The sequence below is a fragment of the Mus musculus genome, chromosome 3 (assembly GCF_000001635.26).
Source record: "Mus musculus strain C57BL/6J chromosome 3, GRCm38.p6 C57BL/6J".
In the NCBI taxonomy this organism is placed as follows: domain Eukaryota; kingdom Metazoa; phylum Chordata; class Mammalia; order Rodentia; family Muridae; genus Mus; species Mus musculus.
Window position 1 is genome coordinate 84,841,880 of NC_000069.6, and position 17,209 is coordinate 84,859,088.

Below are 17,209 nucleotides of genomic sequence, written 5' to 3' on the forward strand. Positions count from 1 at the left end.
CATATGCAGCTAGAGTCAAGAGATCCGGGGTACTGGTTAGTTCATAATGTTGTTCCACCTATAGGGTTGCAGATCCCTTTAGCTCCTTGGGTTCTTTTTCTAGCTCCTCCATTGGGAGCCCTGTGATCCATCCATTAGCTGACTGTGAGCATCCACTTCTGTGTAGATTTATGTAATTTATATAGGCATCCTCACAACCTGTATTGTAAAAAATTTTCAGTAAATACATTAAACTTTATATTGAAAGTTGAAAAACATTCACTTCAACTGAAATAGTTAGTGGATACTGACAAGACCAGTACTATTTTTATGTATAATTTTGAAAAGGCTTATGTCATAGGAATATTAAGTACCAGGGAACTTTTTAATCAAGAGCCCCGGGAAGAGCTGCTCAGTATTAAAATTTTCTTTGTAGCATGCTTCACTGCCACGAAGGATTAAAAGAAATGATAATTCAAACATTGTTCATGGGTAAAAATCTATGTAATAAGCTGGCAGGATGGCAGGAAAGGTGATTGCCACCAAGCCTCATGACCTGAGTTTGAGTCTGATGACCCAGCCTTGTCCCTGTCACTCATCTGATAGAGAACTCACTTAGATGAGTTTTCCTCTCACCTTTATACACGTGCTGTGGTTTGTGTTTGTGTGTGCATGTACACACAGACAGACAGACAGACACACACATACATTTTAGAAAAGACGATAAATCAGGAACAATCTCATTTAATAGCTCTTTTCACAATATATATGTATATGTATAAAGGTCTCAAGTTTAGAACAAATATTTAAGTTACACATTAAATTCTATTGTGGGAAGATTGTTAATAGATCTCAAATGTTTAATATTTTGATTTTTGAGTAGATTATCATCTGACTGTTTCTACCCACCAGCTCTTAATAATGACACGGAGACTATTTATTTATTTATTTATTTATTTATTTATTTATGAAAGCTTAGGCCTTAGCTTGTTACTTTCTAACTAGCTCATATAATTTAATTAACCTGTTTATTCTAATCTACATTTGCCATGTGGCTCCTTACCTCTCACTAAGTCTGATTTCCTCAGTGTCTGGCTAGTGACTCCCTCACTTCTCTTTTCTTCCCATAGCTACTATCTCTGCCTGGAAGTTCCCCTTTCCTCTCCTGTCTCAGCTATAGGCTGTCAGCTCTTTATTAAACCAATTGGAAGGTGGCGGAGAAGAATGTTTACAAAATACTCAGGCAGGTGATGATCGAATAAAAATACCAATATGAGAATTCAGTACATTTGAATAATACAAAGACAACCTTTACACAATGCACAGAAAGATTATCCCAATAGTAGATACACTTTTTTTTTTTTTTTTTAAAGTTTGCGTCTTCTGTAATGTACTTTTAAAGCTAGAGGTAGATGTGTCTGGAGTAGTTACCACACCAGACTTTCTTTCTCTTCTTTGATTAAGTCCAGCAGCATTAAGTTCTTCATGTCTGATGACCACAGGAATAAGGAGTATTTCTGCTGGCATTTATCCCGCTGACTGTTAGGATTTGCACAATACATGGTGATGCCCAGAGAATTGCTTTAAAGTCAGAGGAATAAGCCCATGTAAAAAAGGAGGAGACACTTGAGCAATCCTGTAAGCTTTTCTTTTGAGAGAATTCGTCCAGTAGTTTGTTTGTGTAATGAATTCTGTGACAATAATTTTAGGACCACTGGTCCTGAAGAGAGTTTTGTGATTAAGTTGAAGAAACACCATATACTGTAACTATAGCCTATTAAGATTCATAGTGCACATTAATATGCTAAGGGTTCTGAGCCATCTCTTGAAAAAGAAGTTTACCAAAGCTTGCTTATCCTGTATTTCTTAAGTGTCTTGGACAATGGAATTCTTTCATTCAAGCTTCTCTGTCCTGTGATAAATGCTGCCCTCTAGAGGCATAAATTCACCGGCTCTTCAATTTGAGCACCTTAATTTAATACTTAGTGAGTAGTAAGTGGCTCTTAACACCAAGTGCACAAGAGTGGAATAGCCTAGTAGAAAAAGATGGTCTGATTTAATTTTAAGAAAATGTATGCTCTAAATTGGCTTTATTATGTTTACTACAATCATCTTTGTAATCAGTTCTCTCTTTGGTGGCACTTGGGATGGGATCTAGGGCTTTGCATGTGCTCTGTGGACCTTCTACTATTCACTGTGCTGGAATAACATTCTTTTAATAGAAGAAATTGTTACCGTTTAATTTTTATTACATTTTAATTTTGGGAACACATACATAGAGTTCAGAGAATAACTTCCAAGAATCAGTTCTTACCTCCTCCTGGGGATCAAATTCAGGTAATCAGGCTTTTCATCAAGCACCTTGACCTGCTGAACTGTCTTGTGGCTCAAATATAGGGGATTGTTGACACATAAGTCTTCATGAACCTACTATGCAGTTCAGATTGGCCTTAAACTCCTAGTGAACCTCCTGCCTCATCCCACCACACCCATCTTTGTCTACTTTATTGAAGACCTGATACAATCTTGCTTAAGAGAGTGAGCAGTTGTTCCCACAGTCCTTATGTTTCCAGACCTCTAACTGGAGCCAAGATTATGTCCTACAACACCCTCATCTACTTAGATTATGTCCTACAACACCCTCGTCTACTTAGATTATGTCCTACAACACCCTCATCTACTTAGATTATGTCCTACAACACCCTCATCTACTTAGATTATGTCCTACAACCCCTCATCTACTTAGATTATGTCCTACAACCCCTCATCTACTTAGATTATGTCCTACAACCCCTCATCTACTTAGATTATGTCCTACAACACCCTCATCTACTTAGATTATATCCTACAACACCCTCATCTACTTAGATTATGTCCTACAACCCCTCATCTACTTAGATTATGTCCTACAACACCCTCGTCTACTTAGATTATATCCTACAACCCCCTCATCTACTTAGATTATGTCCTACAACCCCTCATCTACTTAGATTATATCCTACAACCCCCTCATCTACTTAGATTATGTCCTACAACCCCTCATCTACTTAGATTATGTCCTACAACCCCCTCATCTACTTAGATTATATCCTACAACCCCCTCATCTACTTAGATTATGTCCTACAACCCTCTCATCTACTTAGATTATATCCTACAACCCCCTCATCTACTTAGATTATGTCCTACAACCCTCTCATCTACTTAGATTATATCCTACAACACCCTCATCTACTTAGATTATGTCCTACAACCCCTCATCTACTTAGATTATGTCCTACAACCCCCTCATCTACTTAGATTATGTCCTACAACCCCCTCATCTACTTAGATTATGTCCTACAACCCCTCATCTACTTAGATTATGTCCTACAACCCCTCATCTACTTAGATTATGTCCTACAACCCCTCATCTACTTAGATTATGTCCTACAACCCCCTTATCTACTTAGATTATGTCCTACAACCCCCTCATCTACTTAGATTATGTCCTACAACCCCCTCATCTACTTAGATTATGTCCTACAACCCTCTCATCTACTTAGATTATATCCTACAACCCCCTCATCTACTTAGATTATGTCCTACAACCCCCTTATCTACTTAGATTATGTCCTACAACCCCTCATCTACTTAGATTATGTCCTACAACCCCCTCATCTACTTAGATTATGTCCTACAACCCCCTCATCTACTTAGATTGGGAAGAAGAGGATTGTGTAGTGTGTTTTAAGACTTGCAAAAACTTTATACGTATGTATAGAACTTGTTTCAAAACATGGGAGGGGAGGAAAAAAAGAGGGGTGAAACCACGTACGAATAGACAACATGCTTTTGTATTTTTGCTGAATGAGTTAATGTGATTTACTTACAGAGATTCTAGTTTCAGTGTTTTAGTTCAAATAGTTCTAATTATTTGCCCTTTTGATTTTGGTATTGCTGTGCACTAACTGAAACTCATGGTACAGTTTAATGGAAGTGAAAAAGTTAAAACAAAACAGGATTGATGAAGTCCATTTATCATGTTGACCATTCAGCTATCTTCCTGACTCTCCAGAAAATTCCACTTATGATCTTGAACATACTGCATTTACCTAGGTGGGAATAAAAACCTTTGTGGCACTGTGACTGCTGCTGTGGGTGTCTTTTCCCTCTTTGGAGGAAGGGCTGATAGGATTCTAGATGCTCTCAGTTCCGTAAGAAAGATAGGCATCATTTCATAAGGAAACATGCTAAGTGTGATGGTCAAAGAAACACTGCATAAATTCTCCTTGGCTATGACTGTAAAATGGTAGAATTCCTAGATCTCAAATAGGAGGGCAGCCCATTAGAATCTGTTAAGTTCTGTCCCATGCCCCACCCTCCTAATGCTGGGGATTGAACCTAGGTCTTTGAGCACGATAGACAAGTAGCCCTGCTACTTTTTTAGATTGTATTTCAAGGTAGTATCTAAGTTACACAGGGTTTCCTTGAGTTTGTGACCCTTTTCTTGGCCTCTGGGTATCTGCTAGAGGGATGACTAAGTTCCTTCTTATATGCTTATGTGCTAATACATTTTCCCTCATTCTTTTCATTCCTACTCCCCTTTTGTAATTTAGTCTGTAGGTTATAGAAAAGCCAGGCAACGGTCATCACCTAGAATTTCTGCTATTGGAGCTGCTGTAGCAGCTGGTGGGACTGGTTTTTTAACGTTTTTGTGAGGAGCAGAAGATTTATACAAGTCTTAGAGTTTGTCATCTTGAGAATTTTGTTTAGAGTTTATTGTTAAAAATAATTGTGTGTGTTGGGTCATGTTTTTGATTGTTTATTTCAGATTGCTTATTGGTATTGGGATACTATCATACTGGGCTATAATTCACAGAATCCTTTGCAATAAGATACAGGCATGTGGTCTAGGCACTGTGCATTACATGGATGCATAAGATACAAATCCCAAAGAGAAGTGCAAGCTAACAGCTCTTGATTGGAATGGCTGCTTCATGTAGTTTGAGGCTTGAGACCCTGAGCTTGTGGGGCAGCAGTGCGGAGGGGCCAGTGACCTTGTCCTGCTCCCTGGGCTTTTGTGGTACTAGAGTGCTGTTATGGGGATCATTTGATGACTTTGCTGTTTTTCTGCTGTACAGCCTGTGAGTGGATGCTTTCTCTGAGAGTTACTTACATGTTTTAACAAGTTCTTTTTTGCAACTTAGATCCTGGTTTTATAGATTTTTGTAAATATTTTATTTTTCTGAGACTTAAAAATTGCCAAGCACATCTTTCACAGTTTTCCTTCCCCAGAGGTTTACATTTTGACACCATTTTTCTTGCTTGGTGTGTGTTTTGCACCTTTGGATTGTTTTGATGTTTGTCCTTCACCTCCTCAGCTTCAGTTCCACTGTAGTTAGGAAACCTTTCCTCCAGCTGGCACTTTTTTTCCCTGAATGCCAGCCGAAGTTGTCTAGGTGTGAAGTGTTGCTTTTTCTTTCTGTATGCATCTTAGTGGCACACTAGTGATAAGCTCCCAGTGAGCTGCTAACAGGCTTTTCTGTCTCTTGCATTACCAGGCAGAATGCACTGTTTAGATTCAAGGTCACCTGAAAAATCACAGTGAAGCCAGGCCGAGTGAGCTGAGATAACAAGCTAGCTACATTTGATTCACCTTAGCACCCTGTCCAGGATGTCCAATTTCCTTCTTCCTTACAGAGACTCAGATCTGCTCTCATTAGGAGGTCATGGCCTCGCCATCTGAATTACTTACTGTCTTTGTAATGGTTTGTGATTTTTGCCTTGACAAAAACCTGTTTGTCTCCAAGTTCCTTTCATTGTAACTTTTGGATTTGGTATTCATCCTCAGCAAGCTTACTATTTTAAATACCATTATAACTCTATAAATAATGAAGTAAATCAGACACACTGTAGAAATCCAGAAGGTACTAAACATACCTCTTGTGCCCAAGTCAGGGTTAAGGAGCCATTAACAACCTTTGTCCTCCTTTGCATCCCTCATCTGATGCTCTGAACTGATGATCCTCCTCCAGTCTCTTCCTGACCTGTAGGGGCTCTTCTTCCTTTCAAGTTCTTTCCTTCTCAGCTCGTCTTCCTTTGTTACTAGGTACCCGGTGGCCTAAGGTCCTTTGGCCATTCCACTCTTGTTTTTCTATGTCTGAGATGTTCATAAAATGACCTGAACAGTTTTACATTTCATTGCTTTATAGATGCATTCCAATTGACATAAAAAACTTAGTTCATTTCTTACTGCCTCTGTTACCTTTGCATGTTGAGTAAGAGTCAGTTTTGCTGAGAGATAACTAGGCTTTTTTGTCTTTGGCAAGTGGTGCGTAATGCTCGCACATGGTATCGTAATCAAGTGTGTGAGTTGATTTGCGATAGGCACCAGAAAGTAGGGGCTCAGAGGATCTAGGTTCAGGTATTGCTTTGGGGTCCAAAAGTTACAGCTTGATACCTCCCACCCTGTTTCCCTTAATTTTTATCTAGTGGCCTCCAGTTGGCCTGTGTGAGTTTGATGTAAAATTTATTTATTACTTTAATTTCTAGTGAAGTTGAGCATCTTTCATCACTCTGATATCCTGTTCTTTGAATCTTTTCTTCGTATGCTCTACATTTACTTTTTGTATTTTCCCTTTATATTGATTTCTGGCACTTTTTATAGTTTGTGCATTAGTGTTTTGAGAACTAAGCATTACAATTACTTTTCTAATCTTTGTTACACTCAGTTCTGTTAGTGTTTTAGTTTGTTGCTTGTATCTATAGTTGATGTTGAGTGTCAGCCTGATAGATTGAGCCAAGCCTAGGACCTCAGTAACAAGCACTTCTGGGTGTTTCTTTCCAGAGTGGATTAACTGAGGGCAGAGCTGCCCTGACTGTGGACTGTACCATTCAGAGACTGAGAGGCAGATAAAGTGAATGTGGGAACGAAAATCAGGTGTACACAGCTGTAATCCCAGTACTCCGGAGGTCAGGAGTTAAAGGTGCTTTTGGCCTACACAGAAGAGCCCTGTTTTCAAATTTTGGGGATTGAGAATGTACTCCAGTGGTAGAGTGTTAGCATAGCATGTGCAGCCTTGGGCTAGATCTCTAGAGTTGCACTTCACCCAACTCCAGCAAGAAGGGGGCGGAAACCTGAGGGTGGAGGTACTGTGGGAAGCCTGTTGGCATAGACAGACATCCTGTCTTTCTGTTTCCTGACCACTGATATGACACCATGATAAGAGTTTCTCTCCTGTGTCACGTCCTCCTGCCCCAAGTCAGAGGGAATCCCTCTTTAAAATGATTTCTGCCATGTATTTTTAGTGGTGGAAAAAGCCTGTTAAGACCGTGAGTTTTATTTGTGTTGTTTCTATTCTCTGGGCTGATTTGGTTTGTCTTCCTTCATGTCAGAATCACACTGTTAAATGAGAACAGTTCTAATGTGTCTTTGAAATTTAATAAAGTGAACCTTCTCTGAAACTTTCAGGTCAGCTTATCAAGTTTCAAACATCCTTCCAAAATAATCTAATATCAAGCAATTTCTAACAACTCTTGGAATTATGATTGGAACCTCACTGAATTTACAGTTTTCAGTGCGGTAACAGTCATCTGTTCCTTTATGTACTTTTAAATGTCTTCTGGTACAGTTGATGGCTTTCATAGACATAATCTTTAGATTTACTCTTGTTACTGTAGCTCTGGCTGGCCCAGAACTTGCTGTATAGACTAGGCTGGCCTCAAGCTCAGACATCCACTTGCCTTTGCCTCCAAAGTGCTGGAATTATAGGTGTTGCCACCATGCCCCATTTCTAGTTCCACCTCCCCATTTTTGTCCCCCCCAAAACTTTTAATTCAAAAAATAGGTTCTTTCGGGTATCCTCTGTTGATAAGCCTATAATTAGCAAATGCTGCATTAATGCTGCCCAAGTCTGTTCCTTTTAATTTTTCTTGTACTAACAACATTGAAGCCCTTCCTTGTTCTTGGTCATTTTTATGCTAGTGTGTGGAAGAGAGGTAGATTTGATTTTTAAGGACCAAAAAGTCTTAACTATAGTCCTTATAAAGGTTAAATATCTAGTTCCAACAAGCAACCTCTTATAGGGTAGACACTTTGTTCCTTTGTAGTCTTGTTAGTTGTACTGACATGTGAAGATCACTTTCATGTCAGCTGAAAGATTAATTTATAAGAATGGCTTTGATATATATATATGTGTGTATATATATATATATATATATATATATATATATATATATATATATATACACGCACACACACACACACACATATCCCTTCTTAATGGGGCTTCTGAGGGAGGCTATTCAGAACTGGAAATGTACTCAGTATTTAATATATTTCTGTAACTGAAACTACTGTAACTGAAACTACTCTGTTTGGATGCTTACGGTAACCTGAATCCTTCTTGATGTGTGAGTTGTCTTATACTTTGTTATAACATGGCTTAAGAGAATAACTTGATAAACCACTTTATACTTCATGCTGTTTCCTTCATCAGTAGAAGTATCATCATACCTTACCATCTAAATGGCTACTAGAATTAAGTAATTCCCAGAAGGCATTCAGAAGCGTCTGATCCCTGGGATTGGCCGTCTATGGGCTGCCACCTACTGCCTTTCTGGAAATTTCTTTAAATTCTAGAAAGATACTAGTACAACTGCATTTCCAGCCCTATAGTAACTCTTCTTGGCTTAGTACTTGCATGGATGACTAGCTAGTGTTCTGGGTTTTACTTTCTGTGATTTTTTTTTTTCCCCTCCTCTGCAGCCTATTCTGGTTGGCCTGGAAATTATGTTAATGATTGTTACTCCTAGGGGCTGGAGAGATGGCTCAGAGGTTAAGAGTTCAATTTCCAGCAACCACATGGTGGCTCACAACCATCTGTAATGGGATCTGATGCCTTTTTCTGGAGTCTCTGAAGACAGCTACAGTGTACTTGTCATATATATAAAAAATAAGATTTAAGATTTTATTTATTTAAAAAAAAAGATTGTTACACCTAGTTAATCACTGTGTCTTTCAAGGAAGCCAGGTTAGTTGCTGCCACTGTAGCTACTGTACTTTCTGTGCGTTAGCTTGCTCTGTTTCCCTTTCCTATTTTAACTTGTTTTCTTTACTTTTATACTACTTAAATGCTGCAGTAGAAAGCCACCCCAATGGGTACACATATACACATGTGTATATATGTACATACATGTGTGTGTGTATGTATGTATGCATCTAAACTTTAGATTATAAATGTGTACTTGGGTATATTTTTGTAAGTTTAAGATTATAGAAACTGCTATAAATTCATGGGCATCAACAAGTAGATGTTGGCATAGCTTGGCTGCCTGATGCAGTGCTTCTTCTGTTGACTGCTTCCCTTGGCCCCAGTACCTACCATTCAGTCATTTGGGCTCTGTAGGCTCCCACAATGTCTCTTTCTACAGAAGGTTTTGTTCTCACTTTCTAGGGAAGACAGGACTCCGTGGTGTTCCTTAGTGTCTTCCTTCTTACTGGGATAGGCTCCCTTCCTCTCCACAGCCGGGCATGCTCTGCTGCTCTGCGTCATTCTTCACTGTTAAGCCAAAGTTAAAGTTATTTTCACTTAGCTTTTTCCTTCAATTTAGTTATTAAAAAAATTAAATTTGCTTGATTCTTGGTTCTAGACTATTCTCTCCTGATTTTTTTTTTTCTCTTTCCAGGCATTCGCAATATCATGACTCCATGCAGCTATCTTAGAAGTAGATCAGACAAAACAAGTCTAAATCTGAGTTAGCAGTCCTCACTCACATAATTTCACCTTTAGCCTACTGTCTCAGCCTATTCTCATGGGGCTTCACTGTCTGTCTTGTCTGTCTCTCTCTCTTTCTTATAACTATTCTGGCCTTATGCTCTACATGTACTATATTTTTAATGTAGAAAAAGATACTCATGTCAGTCATTAGGGAGGTGAAAGTTTAGCCTGCAAGATAGCCATCAAAAAATAGCCAGAAGGGCTAAAATTCCAAGGACTCACAACAGAGATTTCCTTGGGAAGATACCCCAGGACCCTTTTAGATGACACCTCTGGCAGCCTCTTACAAATTGAAACATGTACTACTACTGGACATTGTCCTCCTATGTATTCCAAAGAGAAATGTAAACACTCATTCATAGGAAGCTCTTTGAAAGGAAGGCGTACTAGATTTATTCAGAATATCTGACTACTGGAAACAACCCAAATATCTTTCAGTAGCTAATGGCTGGAGTTTCCTGCAGTGGAATGCTACTCATTAATAAAAAGGAACTCCCAGTGTAAAAAGAGACATAGATGAATAGCACAGACACACTCAGCAGAAGAACCTGGATACAGAATTCTATAATTTCTCTTATATTAAGTTTTAGATAAGACAGAGCTACTCTACGATAAAAAGTAAAAATTATGACCACTGACTGCCTTTGAGTTTAACTATGCTAGTGGTGGATAGTTGACTGGATATGTTTGCTAAAGTGATACAAATGTTCAGTGTCTGACTGGTATATGTGTGCGCGTGCATGCGTTACAGGGTATATTTATTTGTTGGACAGCTAAGATATGTGTGTATTTTCTGGTATGGATGATTTATCTAGTGATTATAAAAATAGTTGAATGACTGGGAGTGGGCGGCAAAGATGCTTGAAATTTCCACTTAAGATTTTTGAAGGTCAAATGTTATAAAGATATAAACAACAAATACCCGTGCATGCATTTATATTCTTCAATAAAAATAACCTTATTCATATGATAAATTCCTTTCTCTTAGGCTTCTATACTGACTCCTTACTCTTCAGTCCCTTTTTGCTGTTTTTTTTTTTTTTTTTTTTTTTTTTGAGGCAGAGTTTTACTGTGTAGCCCAGGCTGGCCTTGAAGTTGAAGTCCTTCTGCTTTAAGCGCTAGAATGCAGGTATGTTCCAACCTGCCCACCCTGTTCTCTGCTTTAAACATCTGTATGTTTGTTGAAAGGTCATTGCCATGGGGGAAAGCTGCTCTTGATTTAGAACATTCACTAGGGTGTGCCCTTTCATAGTTTATCACAGTTATGGTTGGAATTAAAGTGACCCTTGCAGGTTCATGTTTTGAAATCCTGTTCCCAAGCTGGCGCTGTATGGCAAATGGGCCTGATCGGTGGAGGTTGGTCACTAGGAGTGGTCTTGAAGGTTACAGCCCGGACTCTGCTTCTGGGACTTTGTACTTCCTTGTCTGTTGTAATGTGAGGAATCTCTGGCACAGGCTTCTGCCGACAGGAACTCCTCTCCACCCTTCCTGCAGCTGTGCATGGGGATCTCCACCCTTCCTGCAGCAGTGCATGCAGACCATTTAAATTGTGCGCTCAGTAGGTCCTTCCTTGTGTAGTTTCTGTCAGGTGTTTTGTCAGGGCGAGGGACGAGACAAGTGGTTAATACAATTACATGCTCTCTCCAGAAGACTTGAGTTTGCAGAGGCAGAGCTGTTCTAGTATTGCTACTACTCAGGCTTTTTACATCCTAGTGAACAGTTCTTGAGAAAAGCAAGTAAGGAACACATCTCTCTGTATGTGTGTGTGTAAGTATATGTGTACATGTGTGTGCATGTATGTATGTATATGACTACACTTTATTTCAGCTCCTGATTTTAGAGACTTGTGTTGATTATGATGAGGAGGGTATAGCACAGCAAAGCATGAACATCACAACAGCCTTGGAAGGACATAGAAGGAGATCCAGTGGGGCAAGGGCAAGTGATAGCCCCAGGTTCACACTCCAGTGATTGATTTATTCCAGTAGACCCGCCTCCTACTCATCACCACCTCTCAGCAATACAGTCACGAGATGAATCCATCAGGAGATTCATACATTGATTAGGTCAGAGCCCTCAGAATCCAGACACTTCTGAAAATCTGTCAGCAGACAACCAAGCCCCTAATACTTTAGACTGGGATGGGAGGGGAGATGAGGCATTACATACTCAAACTACAGTGCATTTTCATGCTGGGGTATGTATATATAACTCTCTTCCCCCACAAACCCTATCTTGCCTATAGCTCTCATTTGCTTTTGTCACTTAACAAAACACCACAGACATCTGCTTTATGATTACCTTCATTCAAAACACAGTTCAGGCTGGAGTTGGCTCAATGGTTCCGAGCGAGCGCTTGCTGCTCTTCCAGTAGACATGACTTTGGTTCCTAGCACTCACATCAGGCAGCTCACTGCAGTCTGTAACTGCAGTTCCAAGGGATACAATGTTCTCTTCTAGCCTTTGTGGGCACCTGCATAGAACTGCATGTAACATACACACTTGCACATAATTAGAAAAACAAAGCAGTTCTGTCGCTTGATTTTACCAGATATTCACTTTTTATCTATGAAATGTGAATACTAACAGTTTCTGTCTTTTAGGACTTGGAGAGCATAATATTATTACTATTTCTTAATGAGGCATGCAAAGTTCCCAATTTTAAGTGTTCAGCATGTATTGAAGAAATGTTGGCAGAACTAGCCATTTTGTTCCTTTAAATTTTTTTCTCATATACTACATTTTGATTGTATCCTTTCCTTTGAGATTTTTCCCACCTCACTTCATGCTCTCACTTTCTCTCTTTCTCTCTCTCAGAAAGTAAAAGCAAATGGTCAAATAAAACCCAGTAAGATAAAAAAAGTAACAAAGCAAAGAAAAAGCATAGGATTGCCCCAAATCCAAACCAAACCCCTAAACCAGCCTGTAAAGTCTGTTTTGTGTTGGCCAACTACTCCTGGGCTTGGTTATATATCAATTGTAACTATCTTCTTGGTTAAGGGTGGGGTCACTTCCCCTTCTCTTTGCTCCAGTGTTGTCTGGGTCCAACTTCTTGTGAGCATTGTGCATGCTGTTAAGTCTCTGAGCTCATATGTTTTATCAGCCTTGTTATTTTGGAAGATGCTGTTTCCTTGGAGTCACCCACTGCCTCTGGCTCTTATGATCTTTCCATATTCTTTTACACATTGATCCTTAAGCCTGATTTCCAAGCCGTCTGTGTTGACTGTGGGTTCCTGGTAGAGAGCTGGTTTAGGGATCAGTTGGGAAGCTGGTCCCTAAAAGGGGTTACTGAATGGGATAACAAAAAGAACGAGGATTTTAAACATTTTTAATGTAGACAGTCAGGTGGCAGTTATATTTTGCAACAATCACTTTTATGTAATTATTTTTATAATCATTCTTCCCAGCAGAATGCTTTACCAGCAGAATAATTCCTCACACCTTCCCCACAGCCATTTGTGACTTCTGTTGTGCAGTCTCTGTGAACTTGAGGGTTCCAGGTAGCACATATACATGCATTTATACCGTGGTTGTCTCTGTATGACTGGCTTATAGCCGTGTGGCATAATGCTTTCAAGGTTAATCCATGTCTTACCATGTGTTGTCACACTGATTTACAACTTCCCTCCTTGTGATTGGAGAAGACACTTTCCCAGTGGATGTGAAAACATGTCCATAGAGTTTTCCCAAGAAAATTGATAATAAATTTATTAAAAATAGCTAACGAGTAGACATGTACCAGTACCATGGACATTCATAGTAAGATTATAGGAAGGTAACCATGATCAAGGTTATATGTTCTGAGTGCTGGGCTGGCAAGATGGTTTAGCAGGTGAGAATACCTGCTGGCAAGCCTGGTGACGTGACTCCTGAAACCCATAAAGTGTTAGAACAGAATCAGCTCCTGAGAGTTGTTCTCTGACCTGCACATGCTTGCCATTGTGTGTCCTCTAACAATAAAATATAATAAAATAAAACACTCAGTGTTTTCTATTGAATTTAGAAGTAGCAGCTTTGTATCTTACAGTTCTCAGGAACTTGAAGGATTGAAGATACCTGATATTGTAGTCATTTCATGTATTAAACAAGTAGTCATATTGATCATGAATTGCATTTAAAAATCCAGCCTTCATGTTCTTCACGTACCAGTGGTGCCTCATTTCCCCAGGTCTTTATGCCTTCTGAAGGCATTGGAAATAGAGCCTTTAGGGCTGGAGAGATGGCCCACTAGTTACAGAGCGTACGTTTGCTCTTGCAGAGGGTCGGAGTTCTACTGTAGCACCTACATTGAGGGGCTCACAACTTCTTGTAACTCCAGCTCTAGGTGCATTTCATAACATAACTCTGGCCTCTCAGGGTGCCTGCACTTGTGTATGTTGCATTTGTGCACACACAACCACATACATAAATACACACAAACCTTTTAAAATCATAAAAGAAAAGGAGAGGTTTTGGTAGTTCAGATAGTTGAGAGGTCTTTTGGGGGTGGGGGTGCTGGGGATGGTTCACAGCAGTGACCTTTCTGAATAACAAACCATAGTGCTTCTTACAACCATGTAGTTAATTGCCCATTGTCTGAAACCACGTCCAGATTCTAGAGTAACTAGACACTTCTTCATGAACCAACAGCTATTTTCCAATATAATAATTCCTAAAGCTAGTTCCCTATATGGATGGTTACACTTAGTCTTACTAATGTATTAAAAGTCTGGTTGTGGCATTTGATTTTATATATTTTATATTTACTTTGTATATATGCTGTTCACATAACTTACAGTGTCCTTTCTTTAGTCTCTTCTATTTGTTCAAGCTTAATTATACCTGTTAAATCATATTTAGTAGTTAACATTATCATATTGTAATTTACTTTAGTTTTCCTAGGTGTACATCTTATTCTCCAGAATAAATTGCTTGAGGTCGAAGAGGAGTTAGTTTGGCAGTATTTTCTGTGCTGTGCTAGCTGAAGCTGACAGTGCTGATTGGAAGTGATCAGTTATGCTTTTGATTTTGTGTTGTGTTGTTTCTGAGATATTTAGTAGGTAGCATGGATTTTATACTTTGGTCTTATGGGTAACCACAACAGAATAAAGTATATATTAGTTAAATTCTCAACATCTCTTATAATTGGATGTATTGTAGAGAGAAGATTTGAGTTTAGTGAGGTTTTAAAGTAAATGCCTTAAAGAAAACCTCAAGTTCATATGATAAAACAGAGAAACATTTCAAAATTGAAGTCCCTGAAGCTTCTGATGTAAGTTGAACAAATGTTGCTTCCGCAGCCACAGCAATAGAGGAGTAGCTTTATTGGCTGAGGCACATTAGTAGCTTTGTCGATGAGAAGAGCTAAGGGTCCTTATTTCAATTCATGGTTATGCTAGAGTAGTGAAGTGAGAGCTGTTGACCTGCTCTTAAGCAGAGACTAGAAAGTTTTTACAAATAGATTAAAGTACATAGAGAGGTGTGAGGAGCTAGGCATGCCTTTAACATTAGGAATTTCATCCTTTTTTGTCCAGTCTTAATACAGTTGACCCTACAACACTTACTAATTGATTCTGAAAACAACAGCTTTAATGAGGTGGTTTAATAGAGTTAAGGTAATAGTTGAGTTGTTGGTACATCTCTGAGTGCTATTGGATACAAAGAGTAATATGAGATACAGGATTTATTAAACTGGAGACAATGTAATGCCACTAGGATGGCACATCTCCCTATTTGTTTTATGAGTCCGTGGGCATGACTATGTGGAGGTCAGGGGACAATACTTGGAGAAGCTGGCTCTGTGTTTCCATCATGCAGACCCAGGGGATTGAACTCAGGTTGTCAGGCTTGGCAGCAAGCATCTTCATCTACACTGAGCCGCCCTTTTGGTCCTTGAACTGTAACTTACCTGTTAGGTTTTTTTTTTTTTTTTGGTTTTCTTTCTTTTTTTTTTTTTTTTTTTAAATTTTACTTTCATAATTTTCAATTGTGCGTATTATGGATGTTTTTCTACATTGTCAGGTTGTTATTTTTTCCTCATTTCTTTTTATTCTCTACTTTTCATATTTTTCAGTTCTCTCATGTTTTTATTCTTAACTCATGATATTTTTCTTAATTTTACTTTCCTGGAGAAGGCTATCCTAGTAGAGGTTATAATTGCCATGGTGAAGTACTATAACTAAGAACAATTTGGAGAGGAAAGGGTTTATTTGGCTTTTGTGTTCTGAATCAAAGTCCACTGATGGAAGCCCAGGCAGGAACTCAAATAGGATAGAAACTGTGGAGACAGGAGCTGATGTAGAGGCTTTAGAGGGATGTTCTTTGCTGGCTTGCTTCCCCTGGCTTGCTCAGTCTGCTTTCTTATAGAACTTAGGACCACCAGCCTAGAGCTGGTCCCACCCACTGTGGGATGGGCCCTCCTCTATTAATCAGAAAGCCCTGTCAGTGCTTGCCAACAGCAAGCCATCTTCTGGAGGCATTTTCTCTGTTGAGGCTCCCTCCTCTTAGATGATTACAGCTGTGTCAAGTTGGCCTAAAACTGACAGGACGAGAATCAGCTCCTAATTCGTTTCTTGCTTTGTCTTACCCATTTTTTATTTGTCTTTTGTATTTTTAGTTAAAGGTGGAAAAAAAAAAACTTTTAAATGTTTACTTCAGTCATTCCAGTTGATCTTACTTTATTGTGTTTTCTGTGGCTTTTGGGTTTTAAACTTAGCTGAAGTTTGACTTGGATTATCTTGAGTACTTCTGCTTCTGTTCCTTAGAGTCCTACAAGTGGGAGCTGGGAAGAAGGAGGGCTCAGTGGTTAAGAGCACATACTGCTTTTCTGGAGACCAGAGTGAGGTTTCCAGGATCCATATCAGGCTCACAACAGCCTGGAACTCCATTCCCAGAAGACCCAACACTCTTTTGGCTTCCAAGGATAACCCCTGCCCACAATGTGCATGTATAGATAAGTAAAAAACCCACCAATTTTTGAGTACCATTTAAATGTGATATACTAAAACTTTTTAAAAATAGAAAATAGAATTGTTTTAAGTTTTTTTTTTAATTTAGAAGAAATTTTAATTAAAAAAGTACATATGTTTATGGAGTTCCATGAGATGTTATGATACATATATGCACTGTGTGATGTTTATGGTAAGGTTAATGCATCAACCTCTATAAACAGTTACCATTTCTTTGTAGTGAAAAACTCAAAATCTAGCTTTTTTTTTTTTTTTTTTAATAGGTTATAATGTTGTTCTGTGTAATGATTAGGCTACTGTGCAGAGCACTGGAACTTCTAGCTCTGAGCTAGAGCCTGGGAAAGTGCTGGCTTAGGTATCAGTGTTTGCTGGTTACCATGCAGGAAGAATCTCATGAACTTACTGTTGAACAGTGTGTAGCTGCTTAGGTAACTGTGATTTTCTGCTTTAGTGGACATTCCATGCTTCTTCCATCCTTACAGTCTTTCTGATCTCTCTGTGTTCTCAGAAAGCATAAAACTGGG

General features: G+C 39.0%; 1 protein-coding gene and 1 long non-coding RNA gene across 6 annotated transcripts in view; one reads left to right on the forward strand and one right to left on the reverse strand.

Annotated features, from left to right (window-relative positions):
• Fbxw7 (F-box and WD-40 domain protein 7) overlaps nucleotides 1–17,209 on the forward strand; it is a 164,209-nt gene that overhangs the window by 26,890 nt on the left and 120,110 nt on the right. The window lies entirely within an intron of this gene.
• Nucleotides 94–17,209, reverse strand: part of Gm40080 — a 36,486-nt gene continuing 19,370 nt past the window's right edge. The window contains exons 2-4 of one of the 2 annotated variants that reach the window (XR_003954508.1): nucleotides 12,040–12,221; nucleotides 9,343–9,519; nucleotides 94–198 (exon numbers count right to left, since the gene is read on the reverse strand). This is a non-coding gene — a long non-coding RNA (predicted gene, 40080). Of the gene's footprint in view, nucleotides 199–9,342; nucleotides 9,520–12,039; nucleotides 15,667–17,209 lie in introns of those variants that run through there. The other variant, XR_003954507.1, reaches the window with a different exon arrangement.